This window comes from Prionailurus viverrinus, chromosome X, assembly GCF_022837055.1.
Source record: "Prionailurus viverrinus isolate Anna chromosome X, UM_Priviv_1.0, whole genome shotgun sequence".
Taxonomy (NCBI): Eukaryota; Metazoa; Chordata; class Mammalia; order Carnivora; family Felidae; genus Prionailurus; species Prionailurus viverrinus.
This window is the reverse complement of record NC_062579.1, coordinates 76288296-76309749: the sequence shown is the minus strand read 5'-3', so window position 1 is coordinate 76309749 and position 21454 is coordinate 76288296. Positions and strand designations below refer to the sequence as shown.

The following is a 21454-nucleotide window of genomic DNA, read 5'->3' as shown; positions in this document are numbered from 1 at the left end:
CACATGACAGTCTTAATTAGGTGGCTTTAGGGACACAACAGATGCCTAAGGGAAAGGCAAGCATATCTTTCAAATAAACCCTTACATTTCACAGTCCTATGATGTTTCCACTTCCCAGGATTTAGTGAAGGTTATGAGAGAAAATTACTATCAAAATGCTTCTTTCTGTTCTCTACAAATAAAAGTCCCTTGAACTAAAAGCAGGCTCATAGGTTTAAACTTCCAGTTAGCCAATCAGGGAACCCACAGAGGAGGGAAAGGGGGAGGGTGCATGATGGCCCAGCTTCCAGAGGGGAGATGCTTCAACATAGAGATTCAGGGAGAAGTCTGAACAAAAGCTCCGTTAGCCCAGGGTGCAAGTAAGCAAACACACATAGATTGAAACACCTCTGAAGTACCCTCATTGTGTAACTAAAATAGTAAACATAAATTAAAATATTAATGTGCCCAGCAGTTGTAATACAAATCAGCTCAAAACCAAAATGGTATGCATCCCTAAACCAAACTAAGGATTTGGGCGTTAGTCTGGACACAGGAAAATTAACTCCCTACAATCACTGTCCAACCTCACCAGGATATTCCAGAGTAGCTCCACATGTACAGGCCTAGGTAAGTAACAGTGTGAATGAAAGCCAGAAAATTCGGTCTGAACAAATGAAGATGTTTCAGGTTCAGGAAACGTTGAGACACAATTTGGGGCTAGCTGGAGCTTGGGAACTCTAAGTGTGAACACAGGTGATTTAAGTGAGTGAACATAGTATCTGCTCATTCTGTAAGTGTTCCCTACAGCATGTAAAGTGAGAAAATGGGTGTGTCCATGTTAGAAGCTCTGAAAGAGAACACATGTGTCAAGGAGGCAGAAATGGAGATCACTTTTTTGAGATGTGAATTTGTTCTTTTTATATTTCTTCCTTCCTCCTTTTCGATTAAATAGCCAGGCATCTATAAATAACACTTGTAATAAAACAATGTAATATTTCATTCACTGAAGGAGAAATGATAAAGATTTCAAGAACAAAATCCCCAATTATTGGAACTGGTCATATCTGGGACATCATAGAAGAAGGCAAAGTGAGTGTCACTTCTGTATGTAGTGTTTACTTATGAATATTAGGGCAGAGAAGTCTGATATACTTTTTTTTCTATAACTATCTTAAATCTGTAATATTTCAAAACAACCATGGTTTCAATTCTGATTTTGAAAAATCATCTATAGTAATTTAGAGAAAGTGAAAACTATAGCTAATTCCAGGTAAAAATAAATAAACTGCAACCCCACCACTCATTAATTTTTTTTAAGTATCATATTTGTGCATTTCCTTCCTTTATTAGTTTGCTAGGGCTTTCATAACAAAATTACACAGATTACTGGCTAACTTAAACCATAGAAATAAATGTTCTCAAAATTGTGAAAGCTAAAAGTCCAACGTCAAAGTGTCAGCAAATTTGGTTTCTTCTGAGGCTTTTCTTCTTGGCTTGTAGATGGTTGCCTATTCACTGTATCCTCACATAGATACCACTAAATCTGTCTTTCTGTGACCTATTCTCCTTTTTATAAAGGCACCATTTATATTGGTATAGGGCCCACCCATACAATTTCATTTTATCTTAATTTCCCTTTGAATGTCTTGTCTCCAAAAACTATCACATTTTACGGTACTGGGTGTTAGGATTTCAATGCATGAATTTTGTGTGGACACAATTCAGTCCATTACATACCCATAATATTTTCCATGTATGCAAATGTAATGCATATACATTACATGTATGTCTCATATATCTGAAGACTCAAAATTTGCTAAAGATTATGAAACCAGTAATTAAATGTGCCCAATTTTCTCCCACTCTAACCATTGGGATATGCAGTCTTTCTCTGTAAGGCCTGAGGCCAGCACAGCGGAAGTCACTACCCACAGACCTGTAGGTAAGGACCAATCCAGTATTTGAGACTCATGTCTCCATTTTTCAGTCTGTTGTACAGCAGACCCATCTTCACACTCTGTTATTCTGTATGGTCTCCTTTCCGGCAGTCAATGGGAGACTGCTATTGCAATTTCAAAATGGAAATTAAAAAAGAAGACCAGAAATAAAATCAAATAGCTATAATATCTGATAAGAGGTTTATACCCAAATATATATACAAATGCATGCAACTCAATAGCAAAAAGGAAAAAACAAACAAACAAACAATGCAATCTACAAATGGACATTAGGTCTGAATAGGCAGTATTCCAAGGAGACATTAAGATGGTAAACAATACATAAAAATATCTCACATCACTAATCATCAGAGAAATGCAAAACAAAACCACAATGAGATTTATCTCTCCCATGTTTAGAATGGCTATCATGAAAACAAAAACAGATAACAAGTGTTGAATAATGTGAGGAAAATGGCACCCTTGTGTCCTGTTACTAGAAATGGAAACTGGTGTAACCACTATAAAATACCATTATAGAAGTTCATCAAAAAACAAAACAAAAACAAAAACAAAAATAGAACTACCATATGATCCAGCAATTCTACTTCTGGGTACTTATCTGATGAAAACAAAAACACTAACTTGAAAAGATATATGCACCCTCCACGTTAATTGCAGCATTATTAACAATAGCCATGATATAGAAACAACCTAAGTGTCAATAGACGAGAATGGATTAAAAAAATGTGCTTTATATATACACAAAAGAGTATTATTCAGCCATAAAAAAAGAATAAAATCTTGCCATTTGTGGCAACATGGATGGACTTCCAGCCTAGTGTATTAAATGAGGTAAGTCAGGCAACCACAAATACCATATGACCTCAGGTACAGAATCTAAACAAACAAACTAAAAACCTGAGCATATAGATATAGAAGAGACATTGCTGGTTTCCTGAAGCCATGGCTGAGGGGTGGGCAAAATGGGTGAGGTGGGTCAAAGGGTACAAACTTCTATTCATACAATAAACAACCCATGAGGACGTCATGTACAGCATGGTGATATAATTAATAATATTTGTATTGCATATTTGAAAGTTGTCAAAATACTAGATCTAAAAAGTCCTCATCACACACACAAAAATCTGTAACTATGTAAGGTGATAAATATTAACAACACTTACTGTGATGATCATTCCATGATATAGATACAAATAAATTATTATGTTGTGTACACACACACACACACACACACACACACACACACCAGTAATGAGGGGGTGATTTGCTTCCTCATTACCCTAATCAGGTAACTCATCTACAAAGAAATGGCACTAAAGCTAATCCAATGTATAAATATGTGTACATTTCCTTTTCTGCTGTGTCAAAGCCCAATGAAATCTATGAGTTGCTTATGGTTAAGTCATCTCTTTTGTTGAGGGGAGAACACAGGAGACACCATACATATGTGTGTGGAAGTTTTACAGTATTATGTTTCAAATATGTCCTATTAGTTATTCATTTCTTCTCACAACTCTGTGAGGTAAGTATCAACCTACCCATTTTACAGATGACCTACCACAGGGTCCACAAATCTACATAGACACATCATTTTCAATTTCTATAGGTTATCTATTCTAATGAAAAGACATAATTTTTAGAAATGGAAACAAAAAGTTTTCTTCAAACCAGATTATTAAACAATAACTGCTATGTGATCCCAATGTTCCTTGAAAAATTCATATGTGTATTAAAATAATGAAAGAACATATACACACTTTCAGATCCTACTTATCTATATCTTCATATCATGCTTATTAAATGTGAATTAAATGTTTACTATGTGCCAGGCAAAGTCATTCCAATTCTACATCTGCATCCACATCTTCCTTCTCTTAGCATCTAGACTGGATAACTAGAAACGTCTACAAGCAGCAAGATGGTTGTTAGTGCCCACCCCGTGGGGTGGTGGTGAGGTTTAACCTCAAAAAGACTCCATTCCAAGCAACATTCATCCAAGCTTGACCCTGAGTCCTGGAAACATGGCATCTAAACAGGAAACAATGTGATTGTAAGGGGAGAGGTTGTACTTGGGAAACTGAGCCAACTTGGAACCCATACCTCCATCCTCTTCAATAGCACTAAGAGGCTACAACCGTCTCCTGAGGAGAACTTACTGCCAGATAGAGAGTGAAGGACAAGGTAACACTTGTATGGTTTCAGTCTTTGTTCTTTCATGGGTACAAACTAGAGGTTTTACTTTCACATTAGTGCAAAGACTGATGGTGTGGTAGATTTTGGAAATGATTTTGTCCCTATCTTATCCCCTCCTCTTCAGTTATGTGAGGGGACCTATGGCATGGCATGGAGTTTCTATTTCATTGAAGAGCTCATGTCCCACTTGTGGAAACCTGAATCCACATCCACAGGGGAAAGAGGAGAGACTGAATTTTCAAAGATAAGCAGAAGATCAAGACCCTAATCTCAACATCAAATTCTTCTGACTTGGTGACATGGTTTTCACAGATTGCTCACAACATGGTCACATCTCCACTGTTCTTCTTATTCCTAACACCCCAAAATGATCCATCTCTTTCTCATCTCTCTCCTGTCCACAGAAGTACATATAGTAAAATTCCTCTATAACTTGGTGGTATAGGAAACTTTTCCAACTATGACTAAAATTCCAGAAGCATTTAGAGAAAACAGTGATGCATTTAATTTTATTTAAAAATTGCATGGCAAAAGCAAAAAAAAAACATAAGCACAGTAAAATGAAAGGTTACAAATTGGGGAAAATATTTACAACTTACATCACAAAGGTTGTATTCCTGATATATCAAGAATCATGAAAAAGTAAAGGGAACAACACCAGGGAAGAAAAAGGGGTGATGAATACAAACAGGTATTTTATCAGAAAAAAAAGACTCTAAAACATGTAAAAATTGCTCAACCTAACTCATGATAAGACATGCCAAGAAAAAAAAATTACTTCTTCTTAATTAGGTATTCTGTGAAGAAATGGGAATTTCCATGCATCACTGGAGGAAATGTAAATTGGTAGAAACCCAGTGGATGGGATTTGATGGCTGTCTAGTAAAATCACATATCTGTTTCCTCTTGGAACCAGTAACCTCTCTTTTAAGACTCTATTCCAAAGAAGCAATGCAAAAAATAAAATAGCCAAAGTGTAAAGATATTCATTTATAGAAAAATTCATAACAGCAGAAGACTAGAAAAAAGACAGCTGTCTACTAATAAGGGCCTAAATTAAGAAGCTATGACACATCTATGTCTTGGTGTACCACTCAGCTAGAAAACCAATGAAGACTTCACCTCTGTACTGCTATGGAATGATATCCAGGATAATTGTTTGGGAAAAAAGCAAAGTGCAGAAAAATGTGTGGAGCTGCTGTCATCCAATAGCATACCCTCTAGTCATACAGGGCTATTTAAATTTCAGTGAAATTAAACATTAGTTTCTCAGTGGTAGTAGCCATATTTTAGAACCTTAACACCCATGGTAGCTAGTGGATACCATATTCAGCAGCATGGACACAGAATATTTTCATTTCTGCAGAAATGTCTATTTTACAACACTGGTGTAGAATATGCCACCTTTTACCTATGAACAGGGGATAAAACTAAAATACATATTGTATTTTATTATATTTTCTTAACTGGAGGGTTAAAACAAAAACTGAGAAAAATGATTACCTATAACATCACAGAGGAGCAGATCAGGGTTGACAAGGATGAGATGTATTTTCATAAAAATTATAATTCATATCTACTGGCTCCAACGCAAGAAACAGTGACCAAACAAATAGCAATGAGCATTTTTAGTTTCCAGATTGAATCCTCTAAAAACATTTCCCTCTAGATGGAACCAGGATTTCTTGGAGAAATGCCTGATTGCAGAGCTGGATAGGGATTGTACCAAGTGAATCTGGACCAAACTCTCATACCAGAAAGCATGTGAAAGACATAAAAGCCAACCCAAAGGAACTCCCACAGGCCAAAGACAGGAAAGTTTAAATATCAAAACTTTTAATGTCTGCAATAAGTTAATTACAATCTCAAATATATAAGCATTTAAATCTCATTATGACACTATAAAAGAACAACAAAAAGCATAAAACAAACTCACTGTTTACCTTTGAAGTATTCTGGAAAAACAACACATTGTTTTGAAAAGTGGAAATACTGCAAAAGAAGTAAGCATTCATCCTTCCCTTCTATATGGACTATTCTTCAGTATAACCATGTAGTCGCTGAGGGGTACTTTGTTTCACAGAAGAATTCTACCTAATATAAGTGCAGATGAAATTAAAAAATTAAAACATTACTCTTTGTATATGTTAATGAAATGTAGATCTAGGCAACAATCTTTAAGAAGCTACAAAAAACCTGAGTTAAAAAGTGAATGGGAAATTTCATAATGGATTAATCAGGCTGACAAAATCTGAACCCAATGATAAATCTCAACAACACAGGAGGAGAGATAACCAGACATGACAAAGCTCCTGATTTAACACTACAGGAAGTACAACACCATATCTGAGGTACTCTTTCCTAAAAAACAAAATCTGAACAAGACTCTATATCTTACTACCAATTTAAAAGACCTAAGAGGGGCCAAAGGACCAGAATAAACAACACACTAGAGATACAATCACATCATTCAGAATGGAAAACCATGGGACAAAGATCCAGTTTGTGAATCTAGTCAATGGAACATGAAAGCAATAGGACATTTGAATGAAAAAAAAAAAACTTAAGAGTTCACAGAAAGTAACTTAAAACCATAATGAGATACCACCACAAGCCTAGAAGAACAAAGTGAACAAAGATAAAAAATAGTAAGTTGTCTAGTATGTAGTAACTGTGAGGATTATTGCATTTTGGTTGTTATAATTATCTTTTCATTTTTATTAAACAATACCCTCTTTATATGGATAAATGTGTACTAAAGCATAGTTTCCACTGTAAATATCAAAAATTTGACTGAGTAAATCCATATATGTAATTGGATTTTTAAAGTAATTTATGAATCTGATAGCATCCCATCTAACAAGTAGAGAGAGGCTCCAGACAGGGCTAGAGGAAAGAAAAAGATTTTAAAGGAGGACAAGGAAGTCTTTAACAGAAAATAGGATTATTTCAGGAGAGGTCACCTTCATTTTGGTACAAACAGGTTTAATAGGTGGATTACCTCTTCTTCCTTTGGGGGATCCAGAGGCCCATGTGATGGATTATTTTATTGGTTTAGACCAGAATCGTCCTGACTGGCGAGTCAAGATGAAATTTTGGGGGAGGTTAAAAATGTAATTAGGTTAGGTATTAAGCCCAAGTTTAGTGACTTGGCCTAGCATAAGTGACTCCATTTTGACCTGTAGTTTTCTTTTTGACACTACCGAAAGAGATATGGGTCTGGTCTAACATCACCCACCATGGGCTGCCACAGTTCAACAAATGTCTCTTCTTTGTAACTGAACTGGTCAGGAGTATGGACTCTGGAGACAGACTGGTTATAAACCATAGTCCTCTGCTTACAGATGATGTGAGTTTGATTACTTTTACTTCACGTTAGAGTCACTCAATTGCCTGACTTGCAAAATTGCAATTATACAATACTTACCGAAGAATAAAAAAGCTTAAAACAAAAATATATCCTCATGTTTTGCTTTTTACAAGAATAAATAATCATAAATCATATCATTTAAGAACTTCTACTGCAGAGACATTGGGAAATCTAGCTTTCTCTGAACCCTGGGAGAGTGAAAGAAACTCTCTGTGCCTCAGTTTCCTCTTCTGTAAATGAGGAAACAATCTGCCCTTCCTCAAGAATTGTCATTGTAATGACTTAATACGTGAACACAATTAGAGTGAGACACACAGTAACAGTTCAATAAATGTTATAATTTTTATAAATATATGCAAGTACAGATTCTAACAGTTTTGGTAGCTTTATAAAAACTTTTCATGTGTTTTTAATGAAGGTCAATAAACTTAAAACTGAATCCTATCAACTGGTATATGTGTTTTAAATCACTAAATTTCACTATAACCACTATTGGGTGCCTAAATAATTATCATGATAACATCTAAAAAGGGCTTGTAGGGGCACCTGGGTGGCGCAGTCGGTTAAGCGTCGGACTTCAGCCAGGTCACAATCTCGCGGTCCGTGAGTTCGAGCCCCGCGTCAGGCTCTGGGCTGATGGCTCAGAGCCTGGAGCCTGTTTCTGATTCTGTGTCTCCCTCTCTCTCTGCCCCTCCCCCGTTCATGCTCTATCTCTCTCTGTCCCAAAAATAAATAAACGTTGAAAAAAAATTAAAAAAAAATTAAAAAAATAAATAAAAAGAGCTTGTAGTAACTGATCTCAGGAAACAGTACCACCATTTCTGCACAAATCTGAACAAATAGTCACAGGCTCATCAAAGATCCTGGATTATCCTTGTATACCCTCACCCACAGCCACTACAGGTCCCAAGTGTCCTACCCCCAACATGCCCTGCCCACAGCCACCCTTGCCCCCTGCACACTGCAGCACCATTGGACCAAGCTACCCTCATCCCTCTGCTGGATAGCTGCAAGATTCTCTTAATGATAATCCCCACAGACATCTTGTCCCTGTCAAGAACATTCTCATCACAATAGGAGAGCCACCTTGTGACTCATATGTTGTTGAGCACATGAATCAGATTATGTCATTCTAATACTGTAACTCTCCATTCCCAGAATGACTCCAAATTCCTTACATGACCCAACCACTCTCAGAATGACTCCAAACTCCTTACATGGCCCAAATGATGTAGCTCCTTTCTGCCCTTTTACCTCATGTCCTACCACCCACACTTTGTCTGCCAGGCTCCATGCACTTGAGCTTGTTGTTTGCTCCTGAAACAGCTGGTGCCACACATATCACAAACCAAAAGGCCAGCCCCATCCTGGTTTCCTCTTGTTTTTCAGGACTCAGCTCAAATATCACTTTCTGAGATAGTTTCATGAATCACCCCATCTATAATAATCCCTGTCCAATCATTTTTTTGAGGAAAATATTTTATTTTATTTTATTTTATTTTATTTATTTTATCTTATCTTATTTTACTTCACTTTATTTTATATTATTTTCTTTTCTTTTCTTTTCTTTTTAGAACGTAAAGTGTCTATTTTATTTTAGAGTTCAGTTCTAGACATGTAATCCATTATAAGTTTTAAAACATTATCCACTTTGGCTTATCATATTCAACAGTCATAAAAAGACTCTTTAATTTTTAAATTTGAACAATTTTGCCTCATTAATAAGCATTCTGAATTTACAAGAGATAATACTATTCCACCCCATCCATCACGTAATCCCTCACTACAGCTTATAATGTCAAAAATGCTACTTCCTCTAAACTCTTCCATAGATTTCTTTCTTTCTTTCTTTCTTTCTTTCTTTCTTTCTTAATATGAAATTTATTGCCAGATTGGTTTCCATGCAACACCCAGTGCTCATCCCAACAGGTGTCCTCCTCAATACCCATCACCCATCCTCCCCTCCCTCCCACCCCCCATCAGCCCTCAGTTTATTCTAAGTTTTTAAGAGTCTCTTATGGTTTGCCTCCCTCCCTCTCTAACTTTTTTTTCATTTTTTTTTTTAATTTTTTTTTTCAACGTTTATTTATTTTTGGGACAGAGAGAGACAGAGCATGAATGGGGGAGGGGCAGAGAGAGAGGGAGACACAGAATCTGAAACAGGCTCCAGGCTCTGAGCCGTCAGCCCAGAGCCCGACGTGGGGCTCGAACTCCCGGACCGCGAGATCGTGACCTGGCTGAAGTCGGACGCTTAACCGACTGCGCCACCCAGGCGCCCCTTTTTTTTCATTTTCTATTCAAAAAAATGTTTTTGAAACATTCTCTTTTTGAAACCGTTAATTCCAATATGAAATTGTCGTGCTTATTCATTTCCTTTCCTGCTTATTACAAGTTTTTTCAAGCTACATACAAAGCACTAGGGACACTCATTCATCTTGTTTGGTGTGTTGCATTCACAGCAGTGCCTGATATGGGGTTGAGGTGTGTCACCACAAAAAAAGATATGTTGAAATCTTAACACTCAGTACCTCAATGTAACCATATTTGAAGTATGGTTGTTGTAGATATAATTAGTTGAGATGAGATCATACTAGAATATAGTCTGTCCCCAAATCAATCAATGTGATCAGAATCTTTATAAGAAGACACCCATATGAAGACAGAACAGGGATAATACCATGAAAGCAGAGTTTGGAGTCATACAACTGCAAGCCAAAATATGCAGTTTGCCAACAAACCACGAAAAGATATAAAGAGGCATGGGTAGAGTCCCCAAAAGGACGTTGAGGGAACCTGGCTCTGGGAACACCTTCATTACAGGCTTTAGCCCCCAGAAGTATGAAACTATAAATTTCTATAATTTAAGCCATTCAGTTTGTGGTACTTTGTTATGGTACCCTTAGGAAACTACTGTAGCCTCCCTCACATGAAACATTGAATAAGAATGACTGAAGATAAAAAAAACTGTTCCTTTTTAATACACTGGGAGCAGACACAGATACAAAAAGCTCTGTTGCAGGACAAATCTATACTAAAATAAGACATGAAAGGATTCAAAATTTTAAGAACACCTTGTTGCAATTCACAGTAGTGACTTTCTAACTTGGATAAATACCACAATATACAAAAGAAGCTATTTAAAATTTAGACACCTCCCAACCCACCTTACTCGTTTGGGTACAACAGACCTAGGGTGGACCTATTTACCGGCTCTTTTAGCAATCACCTGTTCCAATTTTGATGGACAATACTTGGAAAACTCCTGACATAAACATCTGACGTTTGTGTATCATTAGTTTAATGCTGAGTTCTGTGATATGTGGGATGTCTCTGTTAATAGAATTACTCAAAAGGGCACCAGTTTTTCCCTTACAACTATGACCACACATTCCTTTCCTACATGGGTTCACACTTAATAATACTCCTGGATGGCTGGGAACATTGAATACTGTTACCTTTGTACAGAAGACACTGCAGGAAGGGCAGTGACTTACCTAAAATGTCTCAGTGATGGGATCCTGTTCTCTTCACTCTTGCTCCAGGAAATTGTCAAGCACACTGAACATCCTATTTGGTTTTTCTCTTTCAACTCTTCTTTCTGGGGTCAGAGTCCACACACTGCTTTGATGTTCAACTAGAAGGGACAGTCAGGGGATCAGATAGCACATGGAATAGAGAGGAAAGGGAGAGGAAGAGAGAGCACATGAAAGGCAAGGGAAATGGGACAGGATGTGGTGGCCAGTCCCTACTCAGGTCCCTGGAAGCTTTGAAATGATGCTGTGCTTCTTCCCCAGCTCCATCCCCTAGACCCCTCCCTCACATAGCAGTGACCCTGAAGCTCTCACATCATGGAAATGTTGGCCCATTCCTGCTTGCTGCTCTCTGTCCAAGTATTCTTTCTAGTAGTCATATTATGATGTTCATATCCAAAGCATCACTTCAACAGAATGAAATAAGCATTGCTAAACTTTTTGTCTTTAAATCCTCAGAGGATTGCTCTGAGGTGAAATATTACTTTCTTATTTTAGGGGCGTCTGGGTGGCTCAGTCAGTTGAGTGTTTGACTTCAGTTCAGGTCATGATATCGCAGTTTGTGAGTTCAAGCCCGGCGTCAGGTTCTATGCTGACAGCTAAGAGCCTGGAGCCTGCTTGGGGATCTGTGTCTCCCTCCTTTCTGCCCCTCACCTGCTTGCTTGCTCGCTCTTTCTCTCTCTCTCTCTCTCTCTCTCAAAAATAAATAAAACTTCAAAAATTTAAAAAATAAACAATAAAAATTAATTTAAAAATAAAGTTTATTTGTTTTTTTAACATTTTTTATTTGTTTTGAGTGAGAGAGAGAGAGAGAGAGCACAAGTGGGAGAGGGACAGTGAGAGGGAGAAAGAGAGAGAATCCCAAGTAGGCTCTACACTGTCAGTACAGAGCCCAATGTGGGGCTCAAACCAACAAAGCATGAGATCATGACCTGAACCATAATCAAGAGTTGGACACTTAACCAACTAAGTCACCCAGGCACCCCTAAAAACATTATAGTAAAACCTTGGTTTGTGAGCATAATTTGTTCTGGAAACATGTTTATAATCCAAAGCATTTGTATATCAAAGTGAATTCCCCCATAAGAAATAATGGAAACTCTGATAATTCATTACAAAACCCAAAAATATTCACATAAAAATTATTACAAGACTGTAACATAATACAAAATAATAAAGAAAATACAAAATATAAAGAAAAATAAACAAATTAACCTGCACTTACCTTTGAAAACCTTCGTGGCTGGTGTGAGGGAGACAAGAGAGGAGGGTCATTGTGTAGGACAATTTTCACTATCACTAATGAAATCACTGCTATCTCTTGGCTCAATAGAATCTTTTTATTCATGGGGGCCATTGTATACACTCATACAGATGTTGACTACAGTACAGTATTGATAAACTCTTGTCATATACTGGATTTAATGTAACTGGCAATAAGGCAGCAGAGGTAAAGGTCTATACATACAGGCAGCCTAACCTAGAATGAAGCAAAGCATTCCTAAGCTTACTCTTGTGTGGAAAAGAAAAGGACTGTCCATGGGTGCTTTGAAGTGACAAAAAATACACTAGTACCAGTTGTGGGCACCTTCCAACATTCTGAAAACTCACTGATTTCTGCCAAACACCGCGGCCTGAGCCTGAGCATCCGAGCATGGGAGACGATCACCCACAATCCTGCAGACAGAGAGAGAAAGAGAGAGAGAGAACCATTGGCTCAGTTGTGATCATGTGACATTTGGCTTCACATACTACTCATATTGAAGACATCACTCATTTATCAAGTTAAAATTTATTAGAAATGTTTGCACATCTTGTGGAACACTCACAGAACAAGTTACTAGCAATCCAAGGTTTTAGTGTACTTTCTTTCTACAGATTGGGAGATAATCAGACTCACAGAGCAAAGCTCATGTTCAGAGAATTCACAGGAGGCAGCAAGTGGACACAGAAGCCAATTTGAACGGGCTAGCACTGCCCAATTGTGTGACAGTGTGACACTCAAAATACATAATTATAATGTCAAAGGGTAACTATTTGAGTAAAATACAAAAATATGATTCATACTAATAAAATAAATACATGACTAAATAGGTCAATGATAGGGGAAAAGGGAAAAGCTCTATCTAAATTTTGAATGTCAATTTCTAAATCTACAAGAAATTACAACATTATAAAAGTGACAGTTAACAAATATCATAGTGATGAGTGCTTTAAGCAAAAATCATAAATGCATTTCAGTCTGTACAAAACCCAACAGCAGTTACTGGATCACCATGGTAACCAAGCTGGCCAAAGAGAACTAGGAAAAAACAAACAGCAACCAACCTGACTTGACTCCTAACATGTGCTAGGAACTGAGGAAGATTGACATAACCCACAGTAATTCGTCTCACCCATTCCTCACATTAAATATTCCTCACAGCTTCAAAAATACACACACACACACACACACACACACACACACATACACACACACACACACACGCACACACACTCATACATGATCTCTCCCTGTTTTTTACCACCCAAGAAACCAGGAATTCATCAAGGTGAAACCCCAAGAAACTCCATAATTCAATTTGAACCACACAAATAAAGTTGAAAAACACTAAACTATTTTATTTTAGTGAATGATTTTCTGATGAACTGTAGTTTTTTTATAGGGGGCATTTTACTCCCTAGGTTCAGTACATTGCTAATCACATCTCAAATCTAATATGGAAATCTAGGCAAATTAATAATTGTGATGATAGATTGTATGTATCAATTTGGTGGAGCCACAGTGCCCAGATATTTGATCAAACATTATTCTGGATATTTCTGTGAAAGTGTTTTGAATAATATTTACATTTAAGGGGTAGAATTTGAATAAGGCAGTTAGCTTCCCATTAGGTGAATGGGCCTCATCTAGTCAGGTGAAGGACTGAATAGGACAAAGGGCTGATCTTCCCTGAGCCAGAAGGAGTTTTGCTAGAAAATTCCCCTTGACTTCATTAAAACATCAGTACCTCATGTTTCTCTAGTAGACTCCTTTCAGATTCCAACTGTAACTCTTTCCTGCTGAAACTTCCTTCTATAAAAACTTTCCCTCTTGTGTATCTCCTAAGACCACCTTCCCATTTCTTTGATGGGTTTGTGTATCTCCTAAGACCACCTTTCTATTTCTTTGATGGGATGCTTCCATAATAATGAATCATTTTAAAAATCCAACTAGATCTTTACAGTTTACACAGCTTATTGAGTTTTTGTTATTTCACTCCCTGATTGTTTCTGGGTTGTTAGTTATAGCTGGAAAAATTTCCTTCACCACTGGTTTATTGAGGAATTTCACTCGGTGTACTTCTGTAGACAGGAGAAAGAGGTGAGTTATACTGGTGTGTCAGGCATAAGTGGAACAGTTGTGGAGGTGACTATGTTGTAACCAAACCCATGTCTGTATACCTAAAGCACAGGAAAGCCAATCACTGAGACATCAGGTATGCAGCAGGGAAGAGTTTATTTGAGAGGCAGACAAATGAAGAGATGGGAAGACAAGCCTCAAGCCAGCCTCCACAAAGGGATGAGTATTTTATAATCACAGGAGTTGAGATTACATATATTTTGATGGGAAGGATGAGGAAAAATGACTATTCATGAGGAAAGATGGAGCATGTGCATCAAGCAAACATATATGTAACATATATCCAATTTTCACTTCTTAATGGAGACTTAACATCAAAATGAGGCAAAATTCAGACCCTGGCATCAGAAGGTTATCTTAGGACAAGATGAAGGAGCTGTGGACATGCTTTGAGAGCCAGTATAAACTTGATAGTGTCTTGGCCTTTTTATCTCTGGTAAAGAATTCAGTCCTGCTTGTTCCTAGGCTGGAGCCATATCAGTTGACATTGAGTCCAGGCTTCTGTAGACACAGCTAATGCGTTTGTTAGTGGAGTCTAAGAAGACACAATAGCTGATTACAGAGAAATGGTTCCCTGATACACAAGCTTTAAATTTTGTGCGAGTTTCAGCCTCATTAACCCTATGAAACATGGTTTCAACTCCCCCCGAGTTAAGATAATTCCACAATCTTGAGGAATTGAGATGATTACTACTCTTGCTACTTACTTATCTCCTTGGGTGAGGTAGGTTTTGAATAAAGAGTGGTTTTTGTGAATCTTAGCTGCAAGCAAAATTCCTTCAATTACTAACATGCCTACATGCAGGGCTAAGCAGAAATTTCTAACCTATAGGTCACAGCAGCAAGGGAAATAGAAGGAATAGGAAGTCAGACATGTTAAGTTTCTCTTTGTTATATTGTGAGAGACATATGAAAACTGTGTCACCAAGTCAGGAGATTTAGATGTTGATATCAGGGCTCCAGTCTTATGCTCCAGTCTTTGAGAACTCTATCTCTCCTCTTCCTCCTGTGGATCTGGTCCCACAACTAGGAGACAAGGTCTTAAATGAAGTGGAAACTCCATGTCACCTCAGATGGACCCTCCCCCCATAGGGCTGAATGGGAGGGGCCACCATCCTAGGGATAAGGCAGACACAAACTCATTTCTGAAATCTACCACACAACCTGGCCATGGACTAAAGAGAAAGTAAAACCTCTAGTTTGCACCCATGAGAGATCTAGGACTGAAACCACACAAGTGTTTGCACTCATGAGAGGTCTAGGACTGAAACCACACAAGTGTTACCTCATCCTTCACTCTCCATCTGGGTGTGAGTCTCCATAGGAGAAGACTGTAGCCTCTCAATGCCAGTTTCCCAGGTACTACCTCCCTCCTCAACCAAATTATTTCCTGTTGAGATACTGGGTTTCCAAGACACAGTGTCAAGCTTTGATAAAATTTGCTTGGAATGGAGTCCATTTGAGGTCAAACCTCAGCACACCATGGGATGGGCACTAACATCCACCGTGCTGCCTATGGAAATTTCCAGTTATCCAGTCTCACTATCAAGACAGGGAAGATATGGATATAGATATAGAATTGGACTGACAGTGACTTACAGCTGACATCTAATTTACATTTAATAAACATGAGATAAAGATGTAGGTATATGTAAGACATAAACTATGTTTTATACGTTTTTTTTTTTTCAGAGATACCTGACTACCTACTGGAAAGGAGGAAGGAAGAAACATAAGGAAAACATATCCACATTCACATCTCAACAGATTATCTGTCATTTATTTCTCCTTGCCATGTGTACTCTCTTTCAGAGCTTCTGACATGGACATGCCCATTTTCTCACTTTACATGCTTTAGGAGCACTAACAGAATCAGCAGATGTGATACTGTTTTCAGTCATGTTATTAATCAGCTATGTTATGTCTTACAGTTAGTTCCCAGGTTCCAGTCATAATAAATTATTGTCAGGTACATCCTGAACATGAAACATCTTCCTTTCCCCCAGGCCTAATTTTCTGGCTTTCATTCACACTGTTATTCATCTGGACCTATACCTCCAGAACCTAATCTGAGCCAAACTGGTGAAAGATAACAGTAATTACAGGGAGTTCATTTTCCAGTGTCCAGACTAACACTCAAATCCCTAGGATGGGTAAGGCATGCATCTGGTTTTAAACTTGAACTTCTTTGTATGGTATGTGCTGGGCATATATATATATATTTTTTCCTTTCATTTTACTATTTTAGTTGCACAAGGAAGGTGCTTCAAACCTGTTTTAATCCCCATGTGTTGGTTGCCCTGGGCCCTGGGCTGAGGGAGCCTGTGACTGAAGTTCCCCTTGAATCTCACTGTTGAAGCATCTGCCCTCTGGAAGCTCTGGGGCTAAGCTCTGGGCAGTGTCCTGCAGTCTCCCTCTTTGCCTCCCTTGCGGGTTGCCTGTTTGGCTAACTGGAAGGTTAAACCCATGAGACTGCTTTCGGTTCAAAGGGCTTTATTTGGAAACAAGAGAAAAGTGTTTTCCTCTCATGACCTTCACTAATTCCTGGGAAGTAGAGATACCAGAGGTTTTCTTAATGTAATATTTATTTGTGGGACTTGCTTTCACTTTCCCTGAGTATCTGTATTGACCCTGAGCCACCCAAGTAGGGTTGTCATGAGTAGATTCTAACATTAATATTGTAACCACCTTATTACCTTATACCCTTTCTTTAGGGATATTCTGCATCTGATGCAGACTCACTATCCTACAAGAATGGTGGAGGATATTTATTTTTTCTTGTTCTTTTTTCACTTCTAAACCCATGTACTTTTGTTGTAAAGAGAAATGGAAAATACAGGGCAGGAAAAAAATCATTGGAAACCCTTAAAAGTCTTTTACTCAGGGATAAGCACTGTTTCCATTTGCATATTTTTTTCCAGAAATTTTACTTTGAAAATGTAACTATATTTAAGAAAAGAAATGATAAAATCTACTTTCAGCTTTGTAAGCTGCTTTTTATGATAAATATTATATTGTGAAAGTCGATGCAAACCATATAATATAAATGCACATAATACAAATGGCAGTTGAAAATTAATGGTCCATTCTGTCATGATATTAATAGTAACATGATTAATATTTATTGTTGCCCAATACTGTTTTTTTAGAGACAGAGAGCTGAGGAGAGGGGCAGAGGGAGGCAGAGAGAGAGAGAGAGAGAGAGAGAGAATCTCAAGGAGGCTCCATGCTGAGCAACTAGGATCATGACCCAAGCCAAAATCAAGAGTCAGACACTTAATGTACTGAGCCACCCAAGCACCCTGGTGATGTGAGGGCTAAATCTATCCTTACTCATTAATCCTCACCACAACTTATGAGAAGGAACAGTTTCAATATCAGGAAACTGAGGCACAGCAAGGACAGGGTTAGGACATTTCAAGGCTTATATTTGAACACAAAGTGTGGCTCCTGTGTAAAATCATCTAACCAGCACGTGCTACTGCTGCTCACATCATAAGATACCACCTTATTGTTAATCACACCAGTGCAACAAATCTAAGAGAAAGAAACAAAACTAAAGTGCTATATTAGTTTCCATGGACTGTTATAATAAAATACACAAACTAGTAGCTTTACATAACAGAAATTGAGTTTCTCATAGTTTTGGATTCTGAAAGTCTGAAACCAAGGTGTCAGTAGGGCCTTGTACCTTAAGACACTAGGAAGAATCCTCCTTGTTCTTCCTGGCCTCTGGTGGTGACCATCAGTCCTTGGTGTTCACTGCTTGCAGCAACATTAGTCTCTGCCTCTGTCAATCACATGTTTTCCCTTAGTGTCCTTGCCTTCAGTGGCATTTTCACCTTCTTATAATGCCATAAATTATATAGATTAGGAGCCACTCTAACGACCTAATCTTAATTTGATTGTGTTTGAAAAGACCCTATTTCTGAATAAAGCCCCATTCATAGGTACCTGGAGTTAGAACCTCAACATGCTTTCAGAGAACATTACAATCAAATAATAGGCACAATATTTTTTTACAATTAACAATACAGAAAATATTACTTCAACAACATGAGAATGGATTATTTAAAAAAAAAGTAAAATGAAGGTCTCATCCCAGTATCCTCATAGACACAATGAACCAAATGCCCTCCCTATGATTCTTATTGGTTAATGGATCAGCATTATATTTTCAGGCTCTATCACAAGGCAAGATCTCTTTTTCACTGACCCATCATTTTAAATCTAGACTACAGCAATGAATCAAGCTATTTTCATTAGATGCATTCTGGATTAGTTCTGCATCCTGGTATTTCCCCAATGTATTTGGGCGTCAGAGCATTTACTCTGATTTTGGGCCAAGATGCTGCTGCTGGCCAATCACATTTGACTCAGCAGCAGAAAACTAGAGCCACCAAGAACATGCACACAGACAACAACAAAGCTTTCAAGACAGAGTAGGAACCTATAGAACTGGCACATCACCAGCAGGCACTAGATAATGTTGAAGAGGAGCTCATGACCAAAGACCTCCACTTTGAAGGCATGTTCAAAAAGGAATCATAGACCTCTATTTTTGAAGAAAAGGAGTGATTAGTTATATTAGAAACTTGGAGAAATATTTGCCTTGTAATTTTCATGTAAACTGGAGCCTTTCAGAATAAAGAGGAGGATGCATGTGCTGGTGGCTGTATGGCAAAGATCCTTCTTGTCTGAGCTGAGATCTCTTTCATATTTGAAACCAGAGGAAATATAAGGAGTGTGTGCTGGGAAATAGCTGTTACTTGGAATAGTGTTACTTGGAAATAGCTGTTTTTGAGATGTTTTAAATTTTCCTCATAGTGATGGTAGTAATGAAAATCAGAGAAAAGGGGAAAACTTAAGCTACTGAAAATATACAAACTTGGCAAAAAAAATCTGTGGAAAAGGCATTGTCAATTATACCTAATTATTATGTGCAGTCAGCCTGACTTCTGCCAGAGGAAACTCTTGTTTTCTTGGGATCCAATACCCTGTATTTTACTTTTAATTTTTGGTTAGGGTTTTATAGCTTTCTTTACTCAAATAATGCATTTTCATTACCAAAAATGTAAACCCTAGATGAGCAAATTTAAACTCCTGTGTTTTTTTTTTATTTTAAGCCTACAAAATGACATACAGAGCAAATGTTCAAAACCTTATTCAAATAAACTGTGTTCAAAGTAAATACCCAGAGCCAGCAGAAAATTAGCAAACCCTTTCCATGGCTTAATAACTCTTCAGTGAAAATTGGTGACACTGAGACCCTGCTGGATTCTAAACTTCCCTTTGGATCATAAAAGACAAGGTTAAATAATGTGAGATCTTGATCTGGGGTTCATAACATATCAAATCCATTGACAAATCCGTGGTGCTCTACTGTATATGGCTATTGAATTGAAGAAAATACATTTACCAGGAATTCTTTTTTAAAAACTTTTTTTTCAACGTTTATTTATTTTTGGGACAGAGAGAGACAGAGCATGAACGGGGGAGGGGCAGAGAGAGAGGGAGACACAGAATCGGAAGCAGGCTCCAGGCTCTGAGCCATCAGCCCAGAGCCCAACGCGGGGCTCGAACTCACGGACCGCAAGATCGTGACCTGGCTGAAGTCGGACGCTTAACCGACTGCGCCACCCAGGCGCCCCGACGAATTCTTGATAAGAGAGAGTTTACATGTCTATTCAAGGGACAGAGGGAAATTTCTGGCAGACACATAGGTAAGTGTTGGCCAGGAATAATTCTATCTGGATCAACTGTCTCAAGGAAGTGGCAGGGTACCACTTATGTACCAAGATGTGAATGTGATTTACCTGTTGAATGCTGTAATCAAGAACAAACAACTGTTGACTCCACAAATTAAACCATTCAATTTCCTCTTAAAAAATTGAATTGTAGGGTGCCTGGATGGCTCAGTTCATTAAGGATCCAACTGTTGATATTGGCTCAGTTCGTGATCTCACAGTTGTGAGGTGGAGTCCAGAGTTGGTCTGAGCATGGAGGCTGTTTGGGATTCTTTTTCTCCCTCTCTCTCTGCCTCTCCCCTACTCACATGCTTTATCTCTCAAAATAAATAAATAAACTTAAAAAATGAATTTATTCTGTGTGTGCGTGTATGTTTCTATATCCCCTCTAGCTCTATCACCTCCATATACTCTCACAGTTGTGGCTTTCCTTTCTACTCAGACGAGATGGATCTCCAATCTCAGGTACGGATATTCCAGAAAATCTATTTTTTTTTATATCCTAGAAAAGCGATGGATACAGACAGAGTGTTCCAGGTAGGTGAAAATCCAGAAATATGGCTGATCCCATGAAGTCAAGCTCCCAACCTCCATCCTCCCTCCCCTTTGTGGAGCCCCCTGGTCTCACTCTCAGAGCTGTCATCCTGGATATGACTTCCAAAGACATCACATTTATTTTTATTAATTAAAATGAGTACATTTTACATACAGTAAAAAATATGAAATGGTTGTGTTTACTATGATTTCAATTCTACTTATAAAATTCACATGTATATTAAAGCAAATCCATTCACTGCAGACCCCAAACTTCAACTTGTTCATTGATCTGTCTCTTCCACATCACTATCTGCTGATGTACAGTGTGGACTGTACAGAGGGTCCCTACTAGAGAACAAGGTGCTCACCCTCCATTGCTCCATTGTTGCGCAGGCTGCCCAGATCTTCTCCCACCTGGTTTGTCATCCTTTTTCCATAACACAGGGCACTGCTGCCCACTCTTCATTCTGATGCTCATTCTCTGTCAGTCACAGCCCTTCTGTTCTGACTTGTACTGAGCTTGCACACAGGCCAGACTGCCAATGTGTGCTAGTGTCACCTGGTGTTTTATCATCTGCAGACACAAGACTACATATTTTCACAATCTTATTTTATACCTATCAATTTCATCAGACAGGATTAGAACCATTCTTTATATGTTCAAAGCCAGGGTGTTCCAGAGATTTTTTTTTTTTTTTCTCTTTGCAGACCATTCTCAGTAGAGAACTTTG

At 38.1% G+C, this 21454-nt stretch overlaps 1 pseudogene; it reads right to left on the bottom strand.

The window, feature by feature from the left end:
* The window catches only part of LOC125157021 (ER membrane protein complex subunit 3-like), a 33998-nt pseudogene extending 12849 nt beyond the window's left edge, over positions 1 to 21149 (bottom strand).
* Between the last annotated feature and the right edge of the window lie 305 nt (positions 21150 to 21454).